Genomic DNA, 17,236 nt, shown 5'->3' with positions numbered 1-17,236 from the left:
AAAGGGACAGCTTGGTCTAGCTTAAAAACAAATAAAACATAATGGAGAACTATAGAAGAAAATCTACAAGGATTTTCTTAGAAAATCTTTTTCTAAGGCTCTGGAGAAAAACGTTTGGTGAATAATTTCAGCTCGATTTCAAAGAGGAATATATAATTTTCCAAATTTCCTGTAACTCTTCTGGTTTAAAAATATTAGTTATGATTTCTCCATACACTCTGAATTTCAAAAGACTGTTTCCTCTACCCCATTCTGTTTGGAGGCTGGGAGAAAATATTTAAGATAATGGCTTTTATTCTTCTAAGAATAAATTAACCCTAGGAAGATAGTGAATCTCATTACGGATGCCTTTCAGCAAATTTCTGGCATTCTTTTAAAGTCAAACTTTAAAGTATAATGTACTGATCTGTTAAAATCTTTCCTCTAATGATATTTAAGTGATGGAAATGTGTATCAATGCATTCAGGCACTGTATTGATTTCATAACTAAAGCTACTGAGTCCCATCAAAGCACTTTTGATACATGCAGGATGCACAATGCTCTTTAAAAAAGATTCTTTAGTGGGAAAAGACTGAGTCAAAGTCATTATCCTGGAAAACCTTGACAAAAGAAGGGAAAAGAGGCGGGGGAGAGGGAGAGAAATCAATGGGGAGAAGATATGCCTTAAGGAGAGCAATGTGGAACATGTAGTTGGTATGGTTTGACAGCCGCGGATAGAAAAACATTACAGAGGGTGGTTAGCATGGCACAAAACATAGTGGGCTGTCCCCTGATACCACTAGATGAGACCGCTAGGGCTCGCTGCCTTAGAAGAGTGAGGAAAATTCTTAGGGACGACTCTCACCCTGGTTATCACTTCTTTACCCTCCTACCATCAGGAAGGATATATAGAAGCATAGTGTCGTGTCCCACTCCTCCGCTGATGGCTGGGTCAGGGAAATCCGAATCAGGTGTGCCTCTGCAGCTCTGCCAAAGTCCTAGCAAAGTCCTCAGGGCAGGCAGGAGACCAGAAAGTGACTTCAGCAAGATATGTTTAGACTTTGCCTGACTCAGAGAATGCCAGAAAGCAGATCCTTTATATAGGCCATGGGGTGTGGCTCCATGACTCAGCACTTATCCAGGCCTGCCCCTCCCTTCCTTCTGTTGCCTCCGCCTATCAAGTCTTCTGACGCGAGGGTCACTCCAGTCAGCAGCTGTTGGTAATAGACCTCCCTCAGGCTCACATGCTGTGGAGGAGGGGGAGGGGTCTAGTTGCTCCGTTTGCCTGGGCATGGAGCCAGAGCTGGGGGCTGGAGGTATTTCTTCCTCTTCAGCCTGTCTGGGCATGGAGCCAGGGCTGGGGCCGGGAGGCATACTAGAACATTCCTCCGTGTTCGGAAGCAGATAAGAAGACCCCGGCTGAGGTGAGATTGGACAAGACACAACACATAGCCAGCCACACAAACAGGCTGAAGAACATTTTATATCCATGGACTGTCAGACTCCTGAATGAGAAATAACATCATAACTACGTAGTATGATGGACTGCAGGGCCGGTGCAATGGGTAACATGTTCACACTGGTGCAATAGGACTGGGTGTTTTGTTAACATGATTTATCGGGTTAGAGATTTTCTGTCTTCACTGTGAGTTGTTTTGTGTTGGGGTGGTGGTGGTGCACTGTGGGAGCTCAACCAATCTCATTGCACATATGTTGTGCACTGACAATAAAGGTTTGAATTGAATTGAACAGTCCTAAAGAGGGAAGGAGAAATATGGTCCCATTTCTACGCGCTACACTTCTTGGATTCCATGTAATATTTCTTTCCAACTTTCTTGATTGCGGAAAACAAATCCAGCAAAGGACCAATCTTTGTGCTGAAAAAGGAAACCAGCCTCTTTTAGAAGTAGCAAAACTTATATTAGAAGTAGAGAGACAGCTTTGAGAATTTGAGCTTTTGAAACTCCTCTTTTTAATGTGTTCTGGAAAGCTGGCGGAAGTCTTCTCAATACAAAGGGTTCATCCTCTCTGTTATTTCTGACTCCTTGATGAGGATGAAGAGAAGGAAAATCAATGGGGCAATTTTCTAACCCTTTTCTCATTAGACCTGTTACACTTCAGCCCAATGAAATACGACAACCATCTCTCCCAGATATTGCAAAGAGTCACAATCACACTTTTATCACAACCAGCAGATTCTCCACTATTCGAATAGTGCTATTCACTATTCAGTATTCACTAATTCGAGCAAATCCACCCTTAAGAAGACCCACGTTAATGAATTATTATTTCAGGGACAAATTGTTTGTTCCAAAGCTTTATGGGTTTGTCACTCAGAGAGTTAAGAGTCCTTCTGATCAAACTTTCCTGAATAGCTCATCAAATATTATATATCTATTGTGAGCATACCCTCTACCGAGAAGGATGCTTGTAATAAATAAATAGATTGTAATAAAGCATTGTTTGAGAGTATCTTCAGGGATGTGGTGGGGGAAGAAGAGGATAATGCATACAGAATTTTCTTCTGCATATTTCTCCTACTTGTTCTCATTCAGTTGGATCACCGAATGTGCTTTCCACAATACTTTCAAAAGAAAAGATGGGCAGAGAGCTCTTCTGAACTCAAGGCGGTCAAGGAAGGTGCATCCTTTATTGTGAAATCATTTTTTCTAGTGCTTTTCAGCATATCTTGCTTCTTATGTTTCTAGGCCTGTGATGGCGAACTTATGGTTTGCATGCCAGAGTTGGCATGCAGAACCCACTCTGTGGGCACGTGCAACATTGCCACTGGAGAGCCAGAAAATGGCCTGAAAATGGCCAAAAACCAGATCAGTTTTCTGGGTGTTTCCAGGCCATTTGCCTGCTGTTTTCTGGGATTTTTCTGGGATATTTTTCGGGATGTTTTTCGGGCTGCCTTTGGCCCAGAGGAGGGCCTGGAAAACGGCCTGAAAACAGCCTAAAAAATGGCCTGAAAATGGCCCAAAAAATGCCCCCCAAAACAGGCATGTGTGTGCCGGCCAGTCGGTCTTCAAGTTTCCGGTGCTCCAGCGCGAGCAAATGCATGCACATGCAGGCACGTTCCGGTTTTGGGCACTCGGTGCTGAAAATGTTCACCATGACTGTTCTAGGCAATCCTAACTGTCCACCTTTTCAAACTGGAAGTGTTAGAATGAAGGAAAGATATGTCACAGAAAGCATCAATAGCCCTTCCTCCACCCCCATCAGCAAGTCCACTAATTACTGAGCAGTGTTGAGCTTCAGGGTTTAGTGAGCATGATCTAGACAGCAGATTTTTTGATGTCAGGCAAGGTAATCTGCTACACAAACCACAAGCAACTGCCTGGGCTCCTGTCTTTATAGCTTGGTGACCTGATTTCTGTTTCGTCCTTTGCTGAGCTAGTTTCCTATTGGTGCATTTGATGCAGGTTGGTCTCAGCTAAAAACCAATTAGAAGTCCAGTCGCCTATCTATAAAGATATAGGACCCCAATTAGTCCCTGCTCTGTTGCCCGAGATCTGCCCCCTCGCCTTCTGAAAGGAACTTTAGGAAATCTGCTCTTTAAACCATGGTTACTAAACCCTGAAATTTAACACTGCCCTGTAGAAGTATATTCCATTTATTATTGCACCGGAGTTGTATTTTAACTAACTAAATAAATACACCACCAAGAAAAAATAAAAAGAAAACCTAAAGCCTCCTGAGATGGAGCAAAACCCTGTATACTTTTTAGAAAGAACAATAAAAAATTGTGAGATGGTGTTTTTCAGCAAAGCATTAGAAAGAGATGGTAGAACTTAGCAACAATTTCATGTTTGCTTTGTTCTTCAGTTCTAGTGGAGGGGCATGTCTATAATTGTTATAGATCAAGACAGACACAGACTTCAGAGGATAATTACAACTGCAAAAAAAACAACGGCTACCAACCTGCCTTCCATTGAGGACCTGCATACTGCAGGAGTCAAAAAGGGGGCTGTGAAAATAATTACAGACCCCTCACATCCTGGACATAAACTGTTTCAACTCCTACCCTCAAAACGACGCTATAGAGCACTGCACACCAGAACAACTAGACACAAGGACAGGTTTTTTTCCAAACGCCATCACTCTGCTAAACAAATAATTCCCTCAACACTGTCAAATTATTTACTAAATCTGCACTACTATCAATCTTCTCATCGTTCCCATCACCCATCTCCTCCCACTTATGACTGTAAGTTTGTTACTTGTATCCTTACAATTTATATTGATATTGTTTCCTGATTGCTTATTTGTACCCTATGACTATCGTTAAGTGTTGTACCTTATGATTCTTGATCTTTTCTTTTATGTACACTGAGAGCATGTACACCAAGACAAATTCCTTGTGTGTCCAATCACACTTGGCCAATAAAAAATTCTATTCTGTTCTATCAAAATCTTCCAATAGGAGCAGAATAAAAACCAAAATTGACTGCATAGTTCCTTATCTTGCCTTACTATCGACTCTCTGGAAGGCATCAAGGGGAAGGCAAAGCCAGAGATAGAAATTGCTTCCCTTATTGGGAGTCTCAAGGTTTTTCATTGCTCTCTTATCAATTGATCCATTATACCTGTTGCCAGAACTTCTAAAGCAAGCAGACTTAGTCTCCCTGCTTTTCTTCAAACCCTTGTGAGAGAAATAGGGATGACTATCTAGGTAGCCCACCATCCTTCACTGAAGGAATTCCATGCAAGGTTAATATCAATCATCTTTAGATCATTCAGTGAAAGGCAATGATTGCATCTGAAGAAAAAAAGGAACAGCCAAAAAAAGAAAAACCCCAAAACCCAAAAGCTTCTCATTCTGCAGAGCAAGGTCTATAGTATTCTAGTCCCTAGACAGAGTAATTATGTTACAGGGAAGAAATGTGCTTCTCCTATCCTCTGCTATTAATATGTTTTTGATTTAAGGAACTATTACTGTAATTGAAAAAATGGCTACCAGTGTTAAACTGTGCATTTACAAGGAATAAAAAAAAAAAAGAAGACTCTAAAATCTTGCTTGCAATTAACACTTGCTAAGAACATTTAAAACTTCACATATTTTCAGTTAACAACATAGGGAACATAGATACACAGTTATTAAGAAGAGGCTATTTCCATTTAGCCTAGCTGAAATATAGTCTCTATAGCATGTTCAATTAAAGGCATTCTACAAAGAGATAAAGGTTTGTTTTTAGTAATGTTTTGACTATTACCATCCTATTACCTATTGTTTCAATTTCTGGGTCTGATTTTTAACCAGGAATCCAGCAGTTCTAGATCAGGGGTCTCCAACCTTGGCAACTTTAAGCCTGGAGGACTTCAACTCCCAGAATGCCCCAGTCAGCTTTGCTGGCTGGGGCATTCTGGGAGTTGAAGTCCTCCAGGCTTAAAGTTGCCAATGTTGGAGACCCCTGTTCTAGATGATAGTTCTCACAACTTTTGACCATAAGTTATGACGGCTTATTTCAGAGAAATGGTAGCCTGATGCATCTTGAAGGCTCCAAGTTGATCTAAAATGTTCTCAGTTGCCTAACTTTAGAAAGTACACAAATAAGAGCTGACCTCCCCCTCTCTTTTTTGTGGGATGTCCTAGGCATGCAACATACAATGCCTTTAGGGTTAAAAGAAGCTGTGTTTTGGGAGATAAAGCTCAGGTTTCATATGCAGAAAGCTGCAAATGTAAATCCTCAGATGGCATTTCTGTTTGGATCTGAGAAGAATGAAGAACAATTATCAATAGCAATAGCACTTAGACCTATATACCGCTTTACAATGCTTTACAGCCCTCTCTAAGCGCTTTACAGAGTCAGCCTCTTGCCCCCAACAATCTGGATCCTCATTTTACCGACCTCGGAAGGATGGAGGGCTGAGTCAACCTTGAGCCTGGTGAGATTCGAACTGCCAAACTTCAGGCAGCTGGCAGTTAGCAGAAGTAGCCTGCGGTACTGCACTCTAACCACTGCGCCACCAAGGCTCACAATAGAGGGAAACATTGTATGTCCTTGAGCACAATGGTTCAGTATGATTATTATGACCTCTAACAATAGATCAAAAGTACTTGCAACTTTACTTATTGAAAGCCTGTTCAGTTAGTAGCCAGTAACCACTTGTCTGTATAAAACCCATTACTAATTTCACTGGATGGCTGAATTTATTGCTTGATGTCTTAGAGAGTTTATCAATAATAAGGGGAGACTGCTATTAGTCCCTGCCAGGGAAAGATGGACCCGAGTTCAGATTCTGATACATACAACCAATGTATTTCTGAGACAGAAGAAAAAATTGATTTCAAAGGATCCGCTGCTCCAAAAGAAGACACATTTATATTCTGGTTTCACAAGGCTGCCAAATTCAACTCATCCAGGCTTAATCATCAAATGGTAGCATGTCTACAAAGAGCTAGAGGCCACTTAGACTGCAGAGAAGCAGTATTTTCACTTGCATCTTATATCAGGGACTTGAAGGATGGAAGCAAAGATCATAAAAAAAATATTCAGAATAGAGATTGTGGTCTGTTTCGGCGTCCTATACAGATTAAAGTAAAAGTGACTTTTTTCTCTTTTTTTTAGTTCCAGGCCCCACAAATACAACTTATAAGGCAGGAAATAAGGTGTGTGTGTGTGTGTATCTATCTATCTATCTATCTATCTATCTATCTATCTATCTATCTATCTATCTATCTATCTTTAGTTATTCGGGTTTTCTCCCACATAAAATTAGAAGTGTCTTGGCGATGTTTCGACGAAGTCTCATTCGTCATCTTCAGGCTTCAGCTTCATGCTTCTAGGAGCACTTCCAATTTTACGCAGGAGAAAACCCGAATAACCAAAGACCTACATACAAACACCCGCGAAAACCTCAGAAAAGTTGGTTTCTTGGAACCAACTTCTTCCCTGGTCCAACACCTTAAAGCCACAGGACACGATATTGACTTTAAAAAAACCAGAACTATCGCCAAAACTGAACACTTTAACAACAGAATAATCAGAGAAGCCATCGAGATAGAAAAACGCCCACACAGCATGAAAAAACGAGATGATACCTCCCGCCTACCAGCCATTTGGAAACCCGCCCTTATTGACAAACGAGTCCTTAACATGAGGAATGACACCAGACCCACACTCACGAGGTCCACACAGGATGTCACCACCACACATCCACCCAGAAAGCAGACCCAAACCTACACTGATCAGGAAGCACGACCAAGGACCAGAAGCCAGACCGCAGCTGCAACATTAGCCATTTCAAACCCCTCCAATCCATACATGCAGCAGACTGATACCCACTACGAAGATGTAGCACGACCACGACCACGAAGCCAAACAGCAGCAGTGCAGCTCACCAGCTCAAATCCCCCTGCAACTCAGACTAATTTGACAACCAAGCCCCCACCCAAACAGGACACACCCCCATCCAATCAGAGCACACACACACAAAAAAAAAACCATCCAATCAGAGCACAGCCAAGCTCCCACCCAATCAGTTCAAACCCCCACTAGCAGTTAAAAAGGAAGAAACAGCTGCAATCACACATTGCTCCCAGAAGCACGAACCTGAAGCCTGAAGATGACGAATGAGACTTCGTCGAAACGTCGCCAAGACACTTCCAATTTTACACGGGAGAAAACCCGAATAACCAAAGACCTACATACGAACACCCGCGAAAACCTCAGAAAACATATATATATATATACATACACACACATATATATAATATTTGTATTGGGAAATATAAAAGGGACATTACACTCCAGTGAGAGCTTCACTCTCATATAAATTGGTTGGTGTTTAACAGGACATTGGAGAGGAGAGGAAAACCCCTTTTTAAATGATCATTTCATTTTGTTCCCCTTGCACAAACGCTGTGCCTACCTCATCTCAATCCTATTATTTGATTTTGTGCTATTGGGTTAAAATGAGTTTTTAGGTACTTAACTATTGCCACCCAAAGGTCTAATCAGGAAAAGAAAAAGAAAATACTTGGGTGAGATATTGGATTGCAATGATAGGTCTTTTGCCAGATTATTTAAAGAATAACAGAATTTCAAAAGCAAAGTGGGCCTCTGGTGGCTCAAGAGCCTAATGCAGTCTGTTATTAACAGCAGCTGCTTGCAATTATTGCAGGTTCAAGCCCCACCAGGCCCAAGGTCGACTCAGCCTTCCATCCTTTATAAGGTAGGTAAAATGAGGACCCAGATTGTTGGGGACAATAAGTTGACTTTGTATATAATATACAAATGGATGAAGACTATTGCTTAACACTGTGTAAGCCGCCCTGAGTCTTCGGAGAAGGGTGGGATATAAATGCAAATTAAAAAAAAAGTCTTTCCTAAATAAGAGGTCATTTCTGACAGTGTTTGCTTTTAAAAGTTCCTAACCTCCCTCCAGTGCTTCCAGCTTTATAGATGTAGATTCAAATAAACAAGGAGTGGGCTGCTGGGGGTTCCCAGGGATTCGAAAGAACCTCTAGCTAAGATTCTGTGCAGTTCGGAGAACCCCCAAATGCCATTCCTAGCTGGCTCCACCCACCCCTCCTGTTAGATTCGGGCAATAACGAGGCAGGAGACCAGGATAGTGACAACAGCTCTTTACTATATGGTGAACCCAGCAACCAGTGCCCGGGAAAACCTCTCCTTATATACAGTTTAGCCGGTGGCTTCAACCAATCAGCAACGTGCTTTTTCCCGCCAAAACTTTTAAAGATACATTACACTCCTTCCCTCCCAGAAAACACTTTACCACTATTTACATAATATTTACATCTTATTTTTCGACGTAATCACGCAAGTAGACTGGGCGTCTCCTGACTCTTTCAGACCTGCGCAATTCATTCTCTGGGAGTGAGTCGAGCTGGCCGGAGGGACTGTTTGTTCCTCTCAGCTCCTCCTCTAGGCCATCCGGCCCTGGATCATCTGCAGAGTCTTCCGTGGTGTCTTCAGGATGAACCAGTTGGCATCGCTGGACCGCCTGGAACTCAGATAAGTCCCTCGTTTGCCCCGGGTTTGAGTCAGCTGTGGATTCCAACATTGAATAGTCAGGGCATGTTTCGTCTGATTCTGTATTACCTGTTATGCGTTTTCTTATCTGGTCTATGTGGCGCTTCCATACCCGGCCATCCCCCAACTCTATTAGATATGACTTTGGTCCTGTTATTTCTAGGATTGTTCCTGCTAACCAGGTCGGGCCCTCGCTGTAGTTGTGTGCCCACACTAGGTCGCCTGTTGCCATCTCTCTTGTTTTACCGTGTGCCCCTTTGTAACCGTCTGGTGTGTAGTTTGGGTTTAAACGGTCTAGTGGGCACCTAAGCTTCCAACCCATTAATAGTTCGGCCGGGCTGAGGCCAGTTGTGACACAGGGGGTTCTGTGTTGGACTGCTAGGAATGTGTCGATTTTTGTTTGCCAATCGCCTGGCTTGATTCTGGACAATGCTTCCTTTGCGCTCCGAACGAAACGTTCTGCAAGGCCGTTCGTCGCAGGGTGGAAAGGCGCCGAGAGGACATGCCGGATGCCCTCCTCTGCCAAGTACCCCTCAAACTGGGTTGCCGTGAATTGCGGGCCGTTATCGGAGACTAAAGTGTCGGGCAACCCATGGGTTACAAATAGGTGCCGTAGGACTGAGATCACGGCCTCGGCTGTCATGGATCTCATGAGAATGATTTCCAGCCATTTGGAGTAGGCATCGACTACTACCAGAAAGGTTTGGCCGTGGAAGGGGCCGGCAAAATCGATATGGATCCTAGACCAGGGGCCCTGGGGTCTCTCCCATTCCCGAATCGGGGCCGTTGGGGGTAGCGGTCTGGACTCCTGGCAGGCCTGGCATTTCCCTACCCTTTCAGCAATTTCTGAGTCCATTAAGGGCCACCACACATAGCTTCTTGCTAGACCCTTCATTCGCACGATCCCTGGGTGACCTTCGTGAAGGAGATCCAATACCTTTTTCCTCAATTTCTCCGGGATCACCACTCGATCCCCCCATAGCAGGCACCCCCCTTGGGCCGAGAGTTCCCCACGTTTTTTTACAAACTCTTTAAAACGCTCGCCCGGCGCAGCGGGCCAACCTCTTTGTACCCAACCAATTACAGTTCTTATTGTAATGTCCTTATACGAAGCCCGAGCCACCTCTTTGGATGTGACTGGGCCAGAGTCCAAAGAGTCAATTAGCAGAACTGGTATCCCCGGAGTGGGGTCTTCGATAGTCTCTGGTAACGGGCATCTGCTCAGGGCGTCTGCATGCCCCAATTCCTTTCCTGGCGGTGTAGTAATTTGTAAGAATACGCTGCCAGGAAGATAGTCCATCGGGTCAGTCTTGGCGAAAGTGCCACGGGCGTTGGGCGGTCGCCTGCCAGCAGACCTAGCAAAGGTCTATGGTCCGTGATGATTTCAAAATCACGACCAAATACATACTCATGGAATTTCTTTACTCCTGAGACTATAGCCAAGGCTTCCTTATCAAGCTGGCTATAATTCCTTTCAGTTGATGACATGGTTCGGGAGTAGTATGCAATAGGGGCTTCTGTGCCATTTGGTAACCTGTGGCTGAGCACAGCCCCCACCCCATAGGGAGATGCATCGCAGCTTAACACTAATGGCAGCGTGCCATTGTATTGGATAAGGAGGCTATCACTCGTTAGGAGATTCTTTACCCCTTCGAATGCCCTAGCTTCCGCCTTTCCCCAAGACCATGCAGCCGTCTTTGCTAGTAATTTATGCAGCGGCTCGGCTACTGTTGCCTTATTCCTTAAGAATACGCGTAGAAGTTGACCAGACCTAAGAATGCCTGTAACTCCGTTTTGTTCTTTGGAACCGGGGCCTTCCTGATGGCCCGTACCTTGCTCTCAGTGGGGTGAATCCTTCCCTGTCTATCCGGTAGCCCAGGAATTCCACAGACTCAACCCCGATCTGGCATTTGTTCAGTTTAACTGTGAGACCGGCAGACGGAAAATGCCCAAAACTTTTCGCAGCCTTGCCCTAATTCCTTTCCTGGCCGGTGTAGTAATTTGTAAGAATACGCTGCCAGGAAGATAGTCCATCAGGTCAGTCTTGGCGAAAGTGCCACGGGCGTTGGGCGGTCGCCTGCCAACAGACCTAGCAAAGGTCTATGGTCCGTGATGATTTCAAAATCACGACCAAATACATACTCATGGAATTTCTTTACTCCTGAGACTATAGCCAAGGCTTCCTTATCAAGCTGGCTATAATTCCTTTCAGTTGATGACATGGTTAGGGAGTAGTATGCAATAGGGGCTTCTGTGCCATTTGGTAACCTGTGGCTGAGCACAGCCCCCACCCTATAGGGAGATGCATCGCAGCTTAACACTAATGGCAGCGTGCCATTGTATTGGATAAGGAGGCTATCACTCGTTAGGAGATTCTTTACCCCTTCGAATGCCCTAGCTTCCGCCTTTCCCCAAGACCATGCAGCCGTCTTTGCTAGTAATTTATGCAGCGGCTCGGCTACTGTTGCCTTATTCCTTAAGAATACCGCGTAGAAGTTGACCAGACCTAAGAATGCCTGTAACTCTGTTTTGGTCTTTGGAACCGGGGCCTTCCTGATGGCCCGTACCTTGCTCTCAGTGGGGTGAATCCCTTCCCTGTCTATCCGGTAGCCCAGGAATTCCACAGACTCAACCCCGATCTGGCATTTGTTCAGTTTAACTGTGAGACCGCAGACCGGAAAATGCCCAAAACTTTTCGCAGCCTTACCCTAATTCCTCTAGATTCTCAGCGGATACCAGTACATCGTCAAAGTATGGTACCACCCTGGTAGGCCCTGCAATAGCCGCTCCATTAGGTTCTGAAATAACCCTGGAGCCACACTAACCCCAAACTGTAACCGGGTACACTTAAAAGCCCTCTGTGAGTCACAATTGTCTGCGCTTGGCTGTGCTGCTATCTACGGGCAGCTGTTGATAGGCTTGGGCCAAGTCTAGCTTGGCAAAACTTGCCCTTGCCCCATTGAGTGCAGTAAGTGCTGTACCACCGAACGGGTAAGCACTCTTTGCAACGCTTTGTTAGCGTTGCCTTGTAGTCAGCGCAAATCCGGACCGACCCGTCCGGTTTGACTGGGGTGACTATAGGGTCTCCCACTTAGCATGGTCAACTGGCACTAGAATTCCCTGGTTTACTAGCTTGTCCAGTTCGGTCAATCCTGGGCTTTAGGGCTAACGGGACCCTCCTAGCCTTTAGGCGGATAGGGGCAACTTGGGGTCTAAGTTAAAGAGATAGGGGTCCCGTGTACTTGCCCAGGCAGTCTCTGAAAACGTCCCCAAATTCTTTCACGTGTGCGTCTTTGAGGTCGACTTCGTTTCTGAAGATTCCAGTCACTCCCATGCCCAATGCTCGGAACCAGTCCAGTCCCAACAAGCTTGGCAGGGTCCCATCCACGATGGTGATGGGCAGAGTTTTCTTGTATTGTCCATACTCGGCGTGGACGGACGTTACCCCTCGAACAGGGATGCGATTCCCTGGTAGTCTTGTACCTTTAATTTCTGTGGTTGCAGCTTGCGCTTTGCGATGGCGGGTAAGGCTCTCACGAGAGTGTCCCAGGACATGATCGTGATCGATGAGCCGGTGTCCACCTCCAATCGGCACGGCACCCCCTCAATCTTTGCCTTTGTAAAGATTTTTTTCTCTAGGCGAGTTGATGCGTGACCCACTCTCACGACAGTCTGATTCAACTTTGCGCCTTTTTTAAACTGACCATTCGCGGGCCGCTTCGCCGTTCCCGCGCTCTGATTGGCCGGTTTGAATTTTTGGCGGGAAGGTTGGGGAGCTCGACAGACCTGTGCTAGGTGCCCCTTCCTTTCGCATCGCCGACAAGTTGCATCTTTAAATCTGCATTGTTGTCGTTGGTGTTGCCCTCCGCAACTCGCGCAGTCGCCCCGGTCGTCTTTCTCCGGCCTCCCGGTGTGGAAGACTCCTTCCTCCTCCTCACCGTCCGATTCGGCCTGGACTTAAAAAGGAAGAAACAATTGCAATCACACATTGCTCCCAGAAGCACGAAGCTGAAGCCTGAAGATGATGAATGAGACTTCGTTGAAACGTTGCCAAGACACTTCCAATTTTACGCGGGAAAAAACCTGAATAACCAAAGACCTACATACAAACACCTGCAAAAACCTCAGAAAACAAATAGATAGATAGATAGATAGATAGATAGATAGATAGATAGATAGATAGATAGATAGATAGATAGATAGATGATAGATAGATAGATAGATAAATAATGTTTGTATTGGGAAATATAAAAGGGACATTACACTCCAGTGAGAGCTTCACTCTCATATAAATTGGTTAGTGTTTAACAGAACATTGGAGAGGAGGGGAAAACCCCTTTTTAAATGATCATTTCATTTTGTTCCCCTTGCACAAACGCTGTGCCTACCTCATCTCAATCCTATTATTTGATTTTGTGCTATTGGGTTAAAATGAGTTTTTAGGTACTTAACTATTGCCACCCAAAGGTCTAATCAGGAAAAGAAAAAGAAAATACTTGGGTGAGATATTGGATTGTAATGATAGGTCTTTTGCCAGACCATTTAAAGAATAACAGAATTTCAAAAGCAAAGTGGGCCTCTGGTGGCTCAAGAGCCTAATGCAGTCTGTTATTAACAGCAGCTGCTTGCAATTACTGTAGGTTCAAGCCCCACCAGGCCCAAGGTCGACTCAGCCTTCCATCCTTTATAAGGTAGGTAAAATGAGGACCCAGATTGTTGGGGGCAATAAGTTGACTTTGTATATAATATACAAATGGATGAAGACTATTGTTTAACATAGTGTAAACCGCCCTGAGTCTTCGGAGAAGGGTGGGATATAAATGCAAATTAAAAAAAAGTCTTTCCTAAATAAGAGATCATTTCTGACAGTGTTTGGTTTTAAAAGTTCCTAACCTCCCTCCAGTGCTTCCAGCTTTATAGATGTAGATTCAAATAATCAAGGAGTGGGCTGCTGGGGGTTCCCAGGGATTCGGGAGAACCTCTAGCTAAGATTCTGTGCAGTTCGGAGAACCCCCAAATCCCACTCCTAGCTGGCCCCACCCACCCCTCCCCTCCCAGGACCTGTTTTGGATGCAGGTAAGTGCAGGGCACACGCAGAAGCTCAGGGAGGGTGAAAAACAGGCCTATCGGAAGTTCGGGAAGGCTGGAAATGAGCCCGTTTCTGGCCTCCAGAGGGCCTCCGGAGCCTGGGGAGGCCATTTGGTTGAGGAAAGCCTCCGGAGCAGGGGAGGGCAAAAATCCCCCCCCCTCATCATGGTGCAGGAGGCTGACTAGGCCACGCTGACCCAGCAACCGGGCAGAGAACCCCTTGCTAAATTTTTTGAAGCCCGCCCCTGAAATATACACTCTAAGACCACTGAAAAATTAGGCAGGGAAGATATTGAGAGCAGAGAAATAATTCTCCGCCCCACTTAAGTTATCATCTTTTCAGCTACTGAACTTGTCAAGCACTCTCCTGCAGAAATGGAGCATATCAGAAAGATAATGAAAGCTGGACAAATGGAAGATGGGAAGTTATTCTTGAAAAGCAGTGGAGTGGGGGAGGGCAAGTAGGAACTTATCTTCTGGAATTACAAACCACTCTCAATGTCTGTTCTTAACACACATTTAAATGAGCAAAAATGAGGCTCCTTTCTTTTCCAAGCAATAAGCCACAAATGAACCCAAGATAACCCAGCCAACATGTCTTAAAAAGTGATGAGTACCAATGGGTGGTAAGAATACCACTACTAGCTATAGCATCTAGACAGCAGCAATGTTGATTTAAAATTCCTACATACAACCCTAACAGCCATGGATAATATATTTGGGGCTGACTCTGCGCCAATTTTGAAAAAAGGAGTCCTAGCGTAGGTCTTGCAGCCAAAGCAGATGAGAGATTTGTGGCATCTTGAAGACCTTATGGTTCATGCTTTGATAGATGTTTCCTTGAAGGTACCGGACATTTATTATGTACAAACATTACTGTGATATAAATAAGAACAAACAGAATGGAAACAGGAAAAGGAATGCTTCGGATACCGAGGGATAACCACGTTTGAACTTTCTGTATAGAAAACACTCAGGAATTAAAGTCATGAAAAAGAAATTGCTGAGAGATTGTGACCAGCGTGAAATGAACTCTGTGGTTTGTTTGTTTGTCAATCATATATAAGATAACAGGTAAAAGTATAAACATAATTTGGATACATGAAAAGGGTAAGTAAAAAAAAGAATATTAGGACAGGGACGGTAGGCACACAGGTGACTTATGCACGCCCCTTACAGGCATCTTAGGAATGGGATGAGGTCAGGCAATTTAAGCTTAAAGTTTTGGGGGTTTGGGGAAGAAACTACAGAGTCAGGTAGTGCATTCCAGGCATTAACAACTCTGTTACTGAAGTCGTATTTTCTACAATCAGGTTTGGAGCAGATTACTTTGAGTTTGTATCAGTGGTGAAATCCATTTTTTTTTTACTACCGGTTCTGTGGGCGTGGCTTGGTGGGAGTGGTGTGGCTTGGTGGGAGTGGCAGGGGAAGGATACTGCAAAATCCCCATTCCCTCCCCAATCCTGGGAGAAGGATATTGCAAAATCTCCATTCCCACCCCACTCTGGGGCCAGCCAGAGGTGGTATTTGCCAGTTCTCCTAGCTGCTCAAAATTTCTGCTACCAGTTCTTCAGAACTTGTCAGAACCTGCAGGATTTCATCCCTGGTTTGTATCTATTATTTGCTCGTATATTGTTGTGGTTGAAGCTGAAGTAATCATTGACAAGTAGGACATTGTGATAGATAATTTTATGTACTATGCTTAGGTCAGATTGAAGTCTAAGTTCTAAGTTGTTCTAAGTCTAGTTCTAAGTTGTCTAAGCCCAAAATTTGGAGTCTGGTGGCATAAGGTATTTTCTTGAGAGCAGAGGAGTGGAGGACTCTTCTTGTGAAATATGTCTGGACTCTCTCAATTGTATTTATGTCTGATATGTAGTGCAGGTTCCAGACAGATGAGCTGTATTCAAGAATTGGTCTAGCAAATGTTTTGTGTGCTCTAGTTAGTAGTACAATATTACCAGAGAAGAAGATTAGGTTAACAACTCTTAGTGCCTTTTTGGCAATGTTGTTACAGTGGGCTCTGGCATCTAGATCTTTAGAGATGAGTACTGGTGAGTCAACTTTAGACATGAGTATTGGTGAGTCAACTGGATCCCTCCAATCAAAGTCCAATTCAGTTGTATGCATAAATATTCATGTAGGCGGTGACATATTCCAAAGTACATATAAAGCATTGAACCTATAGTCATCAATCCTTTGCAAGCAAAAAACATATGTATGTTTCTGGCAGTGCTTCTCTTAAACCCTGGTCTATTCACTGTCTGTTCTCAGGGTTGAATAGAAGCTCCTTGTCCTTTTCCAGGCCCAAAGCAAATTGAGCATTTGAGAATTTTCAAGAAAGGGGGAAATGCATGGTTTAACTTTGTAAATGAAAGAAAACAGAATGGGAATGGGAAGAGACAAAAGGAGAACATGTGTATTCTGGATATTAATGCAGATTGATTGTTTCTGCTTGGCTGCTATTGCAACTGTCAAAAGATTATTGTTGATATCTATAGATGCAGAAGAAGCAAAATCAAACTGATTAGATTTATAATTTCTGATTGATTCCAGCCGGGAAAAACACCTCTCACAGAAATTATGAAAAAGTAGGATTCCTCAACCCATGGAACATAAGGTAAGCTGGTAGATATCCATAGAGACATTACAAATGTGACTGCAGTTTGAGAATACGGAGATATTATATCCATGTGGCTCTATGCACACTTCCACTGAGTTCAAAAGCACCTCTAAACCTATGGGACCCAATGGCATGGATCTAATTCCGCAGCGGAGCAGATTTATTTCTACCTCAGCAGTGTTGCACAAATATTTTCTTTTCAAAAATTCAGAGGCTGACTTCTTGTTAGAGTTTGCGAATCATCCTTTTCTCCACTGAAGGAAATTTTTGCTCTCCTCTCTCCTCCAAGCAGATCCAGAAAAAAAGAATTCTGGCTTCATTTGGCAGAAATGAAATTGATAAGTGTTCTGTTCTCCCCTTCTCCAGTTAGTTTGTTTGTTTGTTCATTGTTCATTCATTCAATGTCTATGGAGATTCTTAGTCACTCATCTCACGGCTGTCCCAAAGGTGCTTTTTTCAAGAGGCAACTAGACTTTCTGGTGCTTCTTTGAAGACGTATCGCTTCTTGGATGAGAAGCGAAATGCCTTCAAAAAAAACCCAGAAAGTCT

The sequence above is a fragment of the Ahaetulla prasina genome, chromosome 9 (genome assembly GCF_028640845.1).
Source record: "Ahaetulla prasina isolate Xishuangbanna chromosome 9, ASM2864084v1, whole genome shotgun sequence".
NCBI lineage: Eukaryota > Metazoa > Chordata > Lepidosauria > Squamata > Colubridae > Ahaetulla > Ahaetulla prasina.
The sequence above is the reverse complement of the archived record's forward strand: the minus strand, read 5'-3'. Positions refer to the sequence as shown.